This window comes from Myxine glutinosa, chromosome 13 (genome assembly GCF_964187855.1).
Source record: "Myxine glutinosa chromosome 13, kmMyxGlut1.1, whole genome shotgun sequence".
NCBI lineage: Eukaryota > Metazoa > Chordata > Myxini > Myxiniformes > Myxinidae > Myxine > Myxine glutinosa.
In genome coordinates, this window is record NC_136273.1 from 55,086,409 (window position 1) to 55,097,946 (window position 11,538).

The window sequence follows — 11,538 nt, forward strand, 5'->3', positions numbered from 1 at the left end:
ATGGAGCGGCAGAGAGTGGAGTCATCAGCAAAGAGATAGAGAGGATTTTCAAGACAGTCAGAGAGATCATTGATGAAGACCAGAAAAAACACAGGGCCCAGAACACTGCCTTGGGGAACTCCAGCCTGAACAGGAAGAGGAGATGAGAGAAACCCATTCAGGGCCACACGTTGACGACGACAACAATAAATCCCCTTTAAATACATGTAATACTGTAAGTGATTAATTACATAAAAACATTGCGAAATGTACTTTTTATATAAAAAGTGAATAAATTAGAGTAAATGGAACATGTGTAGTATTATCTGCAAAACGAGGGAAATGAGCTAGTTATTGAGCTTTAAGGTGAAGCAGGGCAAGCATAGCTGTCTCTTGCTGGTAAGGAACCCCTTGGAGATAATGGTGTGTGAAATGGCAGAAGAATGTTTGTGTAAAGCCTGTGTGAATGAGGTGTGAATTGGTCATTAACTCTCAGGTCCGAGATTTCCAGCATTTAGTGATCATCCTGTATGTTCAAAAAAGCTGTGTTCGTGTGAATGGATCAAACGTTTGAAAGACCGAAACATGGTTATAAAGTATAATGTTCTTATGATCGTATGTTCGGAAGCCGGGGTCTACCTGTATAATATATGTATATATATATATATATACATATATATATATATATATACAATAATGAATATACTATCATGTACAGCAATGTAACTAGATGGTATTCATAAAATACTTACCCAGCAGTCAACTTGTTTCGAGCCAACTCTTCTGTTTTTGCACATTTTTTTCTTTGATCCAATAAGGCTGGCAGACCACGTGAGCAACGATCATAAATCATAAATTTATATTCTCTAATATAATTGTTGCATAGATCACGCTCAATACATTTAAAACTGATCAGACTAAGCGTTGTCCCTGTCGAATTATGACGTCATAATTGTGGCACCAATGACGTCGTCGTTAACAACATCTATTCCACATATGGAGTTCTTTACAATGAGCCATGTTTCAATTTTTTCCATGCAGCGGTTTTGGAGATATAGAGGTGCAACATTTTTCGGTTTTTCCAAGATGGCGCCTGTACCACATGACCTATGACGTCATGATTATCATTAAAATATTCTACAGGAGGAGTTGCTCCTATGGTGAAAATTTCGTGCCATATATATATATATATATATATATAAATATATATAAGTTCAAAACACACCTGGTCACAAGTGTGCCGCACTGACCGGGTCCTCAGTCGAGGTCCTCAGCATCATCCCGTTTCGGCCCTTCAACCTCGATACGGTCAGCGAATGTGGACCAGCAGGGGCACGTACACATCCACATGCAGCAACTGCATCTGGATGCGTACATACCCCCACCCCCAACCAATGCGAACAACAACAACAACAACAACAACAACACCTCCATGTCCAGAATCCACAGCACCAAACAAACATGCTGGAACACTCAAACACCCACCTTTACACCCTTCACCACTCACCAACAAAGCACACCAGATCATTCATACACACACACATACACATCCATACACACACATACACACATACATACAGAACACCAACCAAACAACCACCTACACTTACATCATACACCACTCAACACACAAAAACACACACTCATGCAAAAATGTATTCATGCAAAAACACACACCCTCACCCACTCACTCATATACACAAAATAAGAGGTAATAATGATAACAAAAAAAAACAACAAAAAAAAACACACACACACACACACACACACACACACAACCAACCTACACCGTTCGACGTGCCTCCATAAACTTCCTCCATATCCAAAATGAGCCTTTCAAGGCAACCTGGGCCACCTTGTCACACATCCTCCTTCTTTCTGTCCCACACACTCCCAGCCTATCAAAAAATGCAGAAAAGGATTTGCCAATATACCCTCTACACCCCACCTCAAATGGCTGACACGAAACGCGCCAACCCTTCTCCCGGCACTCTGCCTCCAGCTCACTGTACTTTCCTCTCTGCCTCTCGTGCACCTCCTCCATGTTCTCTTCCCAAGGTACCGACAACTCCCCTAAGATGACCTGTCTTGTTGCACTTGACCAAATGACAAAGTAATTTTGTAAATTCTAAACAAAGTAATTCTAAACTTCAACTTTCCTTTGCTCCCCTTCTGGACCCTTTAATTAATCCCTTTGTTAGTTGTTCAGATGTTTTGTTATGGTGAACTGACGATAGCCGCTGCAAAGAAAGTGATGGGCTCCCATGTTTAATGACATTCCATGACTGTTTAATGAAACAAAGGAACTGCCTGACACCATGGCAATGGTGGGTATGTTGGTTCAAGGGGTGAGCCTTATCATGAGTTGGTTCGATGGGCGAGCCAATCAATTTGACTATCACGAAATAATTATAGCCCACGGGAGCTCGGACCCAGGGTGGTAGTTGAAGTTGGAGACATAGTTCGAGGGTCAGCTTGCGGTAGCACGGGACGAGTTGCAGAGGGCATTGAGTTTGGTTAAGTTGGAGCATAGCATGGGTTCGAAGCAGGGACATGGTGACCTGCTCAGGGCGTAGGACCGAGCTCAGGGGGTTTTGCCCCCCAAATAGGTATTTGCTTTCTTCTCAGAAACTACACACGCAACTTCAATGAAACGTGATGAAACATCAACCTTCACCACCTGTGATATACCAATGTTTATTCAAGGCATTAGAAAATTTGGGGTCTGAGGAGGTATTCGAGGTGGAGGATGGTAGGGTTGGCTACCCGGGCCTTTGGGGGGGGGGGGGGGGGTCCACGGGGCGTGGCCCAAAATAGGTATTTTTTTGTTTGTTTGTTTAAAGTCTTATGATTATGTTAGTATTATTCTACATGCTGTCCTGTCTTCTCGCAACATTGAAATTTGTTTTAAATACCTTTAGTCCGTGCAGTATACTGTTACAGATCCGGGGGACGGCACTCCCATTAGCAAGGGGGGGTTAATCCCCTTGTCCTGTTAGGCTGGCCGTCTCCGCCGGACCTGGAGCTATGGCGTCACTCCCGGTAAGCGCTGAATAGGGTAGTAGGCCAATTATTCCTATGACCTAATTACCAGGGCCTTCCGGTAAGCGAGGAAATGAGCCCCGCCCGAGCCGCGGATAAGATGGAAGATTGCCGAGCGGTTTAGCAATCCGCAGCTCGAGCCATTAACAAAGGACTAACCCGACTCCGAGCGTTTGGCCAAAATCGCGCCACAGGTATTCAATCAGGGAAAAGACTAAAGCGACCTGGGGAGAATGAAACCAAAAGGGTAAGAAATAACAGACATTTATTAATTATGTACACCAAAACCAAGGAAGAAATGAAAGGGAATGTACAGTGAAGAGGAAGAAGCAGATACACAGGGCAAGCCTTAAAACAGTCTTATATTATACCCCAGGACAAAACAAACAGACTCACACGACAGGGAATGGCAGTAAGGAATGGCTGGAGGGAGGAGAAGGGTCCACGCAGATAGTAGGCATCGAAGGTCCGGGCCAGTGCGCAGCGTCGAGGTTGGCTCCAGTCCACGCTCCGGGCTCGAGGCGAAACCCGGCGGCAGCTGCACGTATTCGTTTCACGCGGGCTGACAACGTGAATGGATGGCGCAATGTCAGCAGACCCACTCTTCTGCCTCCCGATCCTTCGCACTCAGCTCGCCTCTCTTTGATCTCTTGACACACTCATCCCTCTCACTCATCTGTACCTTCTCACTCGTCTCCTCGAGCACCTTCTCACTCGTCTCTTCAAGCACCTTCTCACTCGTCTCATCTGTTCAAGCAGTCCCTCGCAGCCGCTTTTATTGTCCGTGTAGGAATCACGCCGCCGGCTCCGATGACACGCCTACCTCTTGGCTTACCTCGGCGCTGGTTGGCCGGTAAGGGCTCGCTGACTCCACCTCTGATGACGAGTCAACGTGCCACACCCTGTTCTTGTGGCCCCGCCCCCTTCTTCCTCGGCTTGAGACCGCATGGCTTATGGCGGCGTGGTGCCAGCAAAACAGCCCAAGGCAACGGCAGTGAACACTATCCTACTGTTACTGCGGAGATGATTGGGGAACTTGAAAAGGGCCTATCTTATTTGATTAATGCAACGCAGATTCAACTAGTGGGAACAGATCCTTAACTGAAACACATAATAATGAAATAACTACAGAGAGGTCCTATGGTTCGCTACGTGTTGTACATGGACTAACAAGGGTGTGACCTTTAACAAAGCCAATTGATGGGGATATTTACAGGGGATCATTTATAAGGGAAACATTTACTAAAATTTACTAGTGAAGGTTCTAAAAACCGCAACACAGCACCCGTCTTTCCTCTCGGGCTGTCCCGGCCCAAAATAACTTTACTTAATGTGACACTCAGGTGTAGTAGCCCTCTACTATTAACCTTACCCTTGAGTGCGACAGTTTTAAAACAACTATGTATGTCCCGCCTGCTACGTTGCATCCTACCTAACAGACTCACGCCCACAGAATAACCGAATCACGGAATTATTCGCAAACTACACATATACGGTGGGGAGCATTATTTACAAAACACTAATTGGTATTTACACTGCAAACCCAGGACCTGTCATTTTGGGAGACAAAATATCTTTTGAAAAGAGGAAGAAGCATGCACTGCGCTGCACCGATACACCATACTCAAATGCCTGGGGATGCACAATTGTTATTGCAGTGCACCCCCGAGCACAAGAGCATTACAAAGCACCAAAGCACCAATCAGCACCAATAAGCACCAAAGCACCATAAAACACACAAAGCACCATCCAGTGCTCATTTCACACATTTAAACAAACAAACTGTTGACCTGGTTGTCAGCTCATGCTTCCCCTGCTGTGCTGGTCCGATGTTTCTTGCTGTTGTCTTGTTCTTTGCTTGCCGCCCATTTGAAATAATAAAAAGGCACACAACGCGTCCATTTTTATTTAGGGCCAACAAGGGCCAACTAAGGGTGGTCCACCTGTATGGCAAACGGGGCCACCTCTCCGTGGTCCTCAAGCAAGCTTTGCTCTGGCCATCATGGCCGGTCCCAGCAGAGGGGCCAGGCCCCAACACGTGGGGTCCATCGGTGTGGTGCTTGGCCACAAAAACGTGTGGTCCATAAAGTGGTGCTCGGCCGCAAGTCGTGCGGTCCATAAGGTGGTGCACCGGTCCAGGCAGGCTGTGCAGCAGCGGCTCGGGCACACAAGTGCGGCTACCTGCGCACTCCCCCCCGGACCCAAAAGAACAAACCATGAGTGGGGAAGGAAAGGACACAGCAAGCATCGGGGCAAGGTCGCAAGGGTACACATCAAAACAAGGCAATGCAGAGGTGAGGTGCGCATGGGAGCGAGCAGAGAAAGCGCATCCCTACCGTACATCACCGCCCCTGTCACCTACCCTACCCTTGCCCTTACCCCGTATTTACAAAACTCTACACATTTACAAATTCGTCACTACTGTCTCGTCTTCCCCATATCTCCCCTAATACCAAATTCATCAACAATCCCAATTTCAAAATTTGCCATCAAGCCCAATTTCTCATCAATTCCTCATAAGGAGGAAGAGATGGAATAACAAGCACAATGTCACCCCCACATCATGATGCGTCTCACCATTCCAAAACATTTGCAACAAAAAATACAAAACAACCATGGTGTGGAGTCATATCATCACCTCAGGTGAGTGGCTGCATATGGTGCGAAGGGATTTCAATCCTAACTATACCTCTAAATGACTAACACTTTTACTCTACCCGGGGTCTTTCCCTGCAAAACCATTGGCCATCTTACACTGTGTGTTTCTAAGAACCGAACTCCCATTGACCAAACTGTGGTGCTCACCAATTTGGGGTCTCCCTCCCCCGATTTTCACCCTGTGCCTTCGCACAATTTCCGGCTGGGTCGTGTGGCGCTCCCAGCAGGTCCGCTCACCTGCACACCTCCGCCACTGTAGTTGCCTCCGAGCTTATCTGCTCCTCTCCCTAACCTATCTACCTGGGGAAGGCCCTCTGGCGCTCTCACCCCACTACCGCCCTCTCTGGCGTCGGGCTACCCATGTCCGTCCTCCGGATCCTCGGGCCCCATTGGACAACTCTACTGGCTCCCAGAGCCCACCTGCGGCCTCACCTGGCCGACAGACTAACAGTGGCGGAGTGCCCATTTAACCATACACACTAACAGGCCACACGCCCAGCCATTTCACTCCACTAATGCACCCATCCAAACACCATTCTACCACACGCACCACAGATGCCAATATCCACCACAATTTACCTATACCCTCTACCTACTCTTAAACTACCCTCCCTGGGTATTCGTGAAAGGGGTCTATCTTCCCCATCCACTCCCTTCGCACCAACCACTCCACTCCACGTATTCCACACTACTCACTCCACACCATCCATTCCATACTCCATTCCATCGATTCCATACTCCATTCACTCCATGCTCCATTCACTCCAGACCATCTATTCCATACTCCATGTATTCCATGCCATTTATTTCATCCAACCATTCTCCATACACCTGTGTTTCACCTGCACACCTGTACCCACACACCTGGTGTCACCTGTACACCTGGTGGCACTTGCACCCGTCTCTCCCCCAGGACCATTCATTCAATACATTTCCGAGCATATCGCCACTCACCTCGGGCGCCTCTTCTCTTTCGCTCCTCCTCCGCCACCTGCAAACTCTTTATTTGGTCAGTAAGCACATCATCTGTTACGGATCTCGGTTTCGGCACTCCCCTTAGCGAGGGGGGTTTAATCCCCTCGTCTTTTAAGCTGGCCGTCCGAGTCCTGGAACTATCTCGCTCCTTTGCGGGATGAGATTGGCCAGGGTGATTGGTCAAGAATTTCCCAAATACCTTCACCAATCTCTCCGCAAAGCAGGGAAATGAGTCCCCGCTCGAACCGCGGATGTGATGGTAGATTGCCGAGCGGTTTAGCAACCCGCAGCTCGAGCCGTTAACAAAGGACTAAACATGACTACAAAGCAGTTGGCCAAATCGCGCCACAGGTATTCAATGGGAAGAAGGGACTAAAGCGATCGGGGGAAAGAGGAAGCCAAAGTAAGGAATAACAGATATTTATTAATTATGTACACGAAAACCCAAAGAAGAGGAAACGAAAGTAATATACAGAAGAAGAAGAAGCAGGACACAGGGCAGCCTAAAGCAGTCTTATATTATACCCCAGGACAAAACGAACAGACTCACACGAATAGGGATTGGCAGGAAGGAATGGCTGGAAGGAGGAGAAGGGTCCAGGCAGATGGTAGGCATCGAGGTCCGGGCCGGTGCACAGCGTCGAGGTTGGCTCCAGTCCACGCTCTGGCTTGAGGCGAAACCCGGCGGCAGCTGCACGTATTCGTTTCACGTGGGGCTGGCAACGTGAATGGATCGCGTAATGTCAGCGGACCCACTCTTCTGCCTCCCGATACTTCGCACTCAGCTCTCCTCTCTTTGATCGCTTGACGCACTCATCCCTCTCACTCATCCGTTCATGAACCTTCTCACTCATCTCTCACTCGTCTCTCTGGACCTTCTCACTCGTCTCATCTGTACCTTCTCACTCGTCTCTTCAAGCACCTTCTCACTCGTCTCATCTGTTCAAGCAGTCCCTCGCAGCCGCTTTTATTGTCCGTGTAGGAATCAAGCCGCCGGCTCCGATGACACGCCTACCGGTTGGCTCACCTCGGCGCTGGTTGGCCGGTAAGGGCTCGCTGACTCCACCTCTGATGACGAGTTGATGTGCCACAGCTTGTTCTTGCGGCCCCGCCCCCTTCTTCCTCGGCTTCAGACCACATGGCTTATGGCGGCGTGGTGCCAGCAAAACAGCCCAAGGCAACGGCAGCGAACGCTATCCTACTGTTACTGCGGAGATGATTGGGGAACTTGAAAGGGGCCTATCTTATTTGATTAATGCAACGCAGATTCAACTATTGGGAACAGATCCTTAACTGAAACACATAATAATGAAATAACTACAGAGAGGTCCTATGGTTCGCTACGTGTTGTACATGGACTAACTAGGGTGCGATCTTTAACAAAGCCAATTGATGGGGATATTTACAGGGGATCATTTATACGGGAAACATTTACTAAAATTTACTAGTGAAGGTTCTAAAAACCGTAACACAACTGTTTATTCTACCAGGTGAGCGCCATGGGTATTGCCGCCTATGTTTATAATTACACCAGCAGAAAGGCCCATCAGAATGATGGGAAACTTTAATGTATTTTCACACTATTCAATATTGAAAACTCGGGCTAAAATGTACAAGAAATACAATTTATCTACAGTTCAACACATATGAGACTTTCCATGGGGAGGATTAGCGGTGAGGGGAGCAATTTGTCCTTGAAATACTGTACTGTACACCGTTTCCGTTATTCACAGTCACACACACATTACCTCAAAAGTCGCCATATTTGAAACAAGAACAACTACAACTCCAATAACAACAAACATCGGGAAAATGGCTCATTCCTTTATTTGGGGGTTGTATTGACAATAGACCGCTGCAACCCGGATTACATGCTGTACATGAAACAAAACATGCCTAGTGCTTGCTTACAACATGTGACACTTCTGTATTCTCACTAATCAGCCTTCAAAAGCCAGACTAAAACCAATATGACATACAAAATAATTAATGCATTACACAAATTGCTCATATTTTTATTTGGGCGGTGTATAGGACACAGACCGTTTCCGCAATCACTCCCAAAAAATTATCATCATTATTCTATATTGGAGCTATGGAGTATGTGTACATGTATGTATGTATGTATATATAGATATGTATGTAACTATGTATGTATATGTATATGTATGTACGTATGTAGCCAAAACTCCAGGGATTGCATTTTTCAAAAACAAAATGAGTGCAATACATGACTTTTGGGGAAACTTTGCTATAATTCCATTGTAAAGCTATATGTGCACATAAAGTAATGTAATTTGTTACTAATGACATAATGCAACTATCACAGAACATGGTTATATGAGCTGAAATAATATATTTATGGAACTAAAGGATGTCATATTAATACTTACAGTATGTTCCCAAATGGAAACCACGAGGACTGGATATACATGGTTGTCACTGTTTATTGTGGAGAAAGGAATGATTATTATGAATCTGACTTTCCATGAATACATCAAACTTGAGAAGAACAGCACTTAAGTATTTTTACTGCAGTCTTTGATGAATTCTTCAGTAAGTAAAAATAATCTGGGGTACAAAAATGAAACAAAAACGTGCCTACTGCTTATATGCATATATAACTAGACGGTATTCATAGAATACTTACCCTGCGCAGTCAACTTGTTGCGAGCCAACTCTTCTATTTTTGAACGTTTCTTTTTTTTTGATCCAATATGGCTGCCAGACTACGTGAGCGATGACATCATAAATTTATATTCTCTAAATAATTGTTGCATAGATCATGCTCAATAAATTTGAAACTGATCAGACTAAGCGTTGTCCCTGTCGAATTATGACGTCATAATTGTGGCACCAATGACCTCATCGTTAACAACACCTATTCCCCATATGGAGTTATTTACAATGAGCCACGTTTAAATTTTTAAAATGCTGACACGGCACACGCTTTACTTCACTGAAATGCATACACATTGTTACACAAATGTTATATTTTAGTCAGAATCGTCGGAATTTCGCCAAATCTGTTTTGGTCGTGTGTTAATATACCTCAACGATTGACAAATCTGTCAGGGAGGGCAGGGGGGGAAGGGGAGCAGTCAGAAGTGGAAGTTCTTTTACGGATAATTTATATCTTAAAGGGGAGGAGAGGAGGATGAAGGGGAGGGTCGGGCGCCCTCACCACTTTTTTGCCTAAAACACTCCCAGGCACTCACTGATGAACCTCTGAAAGTTTGAGGAAGATCCGTTCAGCCATCTCTTTATAAAACGCGGACATACACACAGACAACTCGCGTTTATATATATATATATACTAGCCGAAAGCACCCGGCGTTGCCCGGGTTCTTTTTGAATGAATTTACTACGATAATTCAGCTTTTATTTGTGGCCGTAGAAGATTGACTACTATAATTCAGCTTTTATTCGTGGCCGTAGAAGATTGACTACTATAATTCAGCTTTTATTCGTGGCCGTAGAAGTTTGACTACTATAATTCGGCTTTTATTTGTGGCCGTAGAAGATTGACTACTATAATTCAGCTTTTATTCGTGGCCGTAGAATATTGACTACTATAATTCAGCTTTTATTCGTGGCCGTAGAAGATTGACTACTATAATTCAGCTTTTACTTGTGGCCGTAGAAGTTTGACTACTATAATTCGGCTTTTATTCGTGGCCGTAGAAGATTGACTACTATAATTCAGCTTTTATTCATGGCCGTAGAAGTTTGACTACTATAATTCGGCTTTTATTCGTGGCCGTAGAAGATTGACTACTATAATTCAGCTTTTATTCGTGGCCGTAGAAGATTGACTACTATAATTCAGCTTTTATTCGTGGCCGTAGAAGATTGACTACTATAATTCAGCTTTTACTTGTGGCCGTAGAAGATTGACTACTATAATTCAGCTTTTATTCGTGGCCGTAGAAGATTGACTACTATAATTCAGCTTTTACTCATGGCCGTAGAAGATTGACTACTATAATTCAGCTTTTATTCGTGGCCGTAGAATATTGACTACTATAATTCAGCTTTTATTCGTGGCCGTAGAAGATTGACTACTATAATTCAGCTTTTATTCGTGGCCGTAGAAGATTGACTACTATAATTCAGCTTTTATTCGTGGCCGTAGAAGATTGACTACTATAATTCAGCTTTTACTTGTGGCCGTAGAAGATTGACTACTATAATTCAGCTCAGCTTTTAATTGCGAAATTGGCCCGGCCCGGCCAAAGCGGCCTCGACCGGTCTCACCACCTAGCCTATAACCTCCCCGGGGCCCGTCCCGACATTTTTGGTTCTTTTTGAATGAATGTGCAACTATAATTCAGCTTTTACTTGTGGCCGTAGAAGATTGACTACGATAATTCAGCTCAGCTTTTAATTGCGAAATGGGCCTGGCCCGGCCAAAGCGGCCTCGACCGGCCTCGCCACCTAGCCTATAACCTTCCCGGGGCCTGTCCCGACATTTTTGGTTCTTTTTGAATGAATTTACTACTATAATTCAGCTTTTACTCGCGGCCGTAGAAGATTGACTACTATAATTCAGCTCAGCTTTTAATTGCGAAATGGGCCCAGCCCGGCCGAGGTGGGCCTCGGCCTCCTCGCCACCTAGCCTACAACCTTCCCGGGGCCCGTCCTGACATTTTTTGTATTAGAGGTTTCCTCCTATCTTTCACCGTTCAAGAGATTAGCGCATGCAGACAAACAAACAAAAACTTCTTTTATATACTGTATATAGATAGAAGAAGATAGATAGAAGAAGATAGATAGAAGAAGATAAATCGGGATTTAAATTTAATTCAAAAATTGATCCAGACGTCTATTCTCTTTCAAACATTCAAACCGACAGAGGTAGTTATTTATCACAGCATCTGTAGA

General features: G+C 45.2%; 1 protein-coding gene across 2 annotated transcripts in view; it reads left to right on the forward strand.

Moving 5' to 3' along the window:
- The window catches only part of LOC137419035 (LIM/homeobox protein Lhx9-like), a 212,661-nt gene that overhangs the window by 45,807 nt on the left and 155,316 nt on the right, over positions 1-11,538 (forward strand). The gene's annotated exons all lie outside the window — the stretch shown is intronic.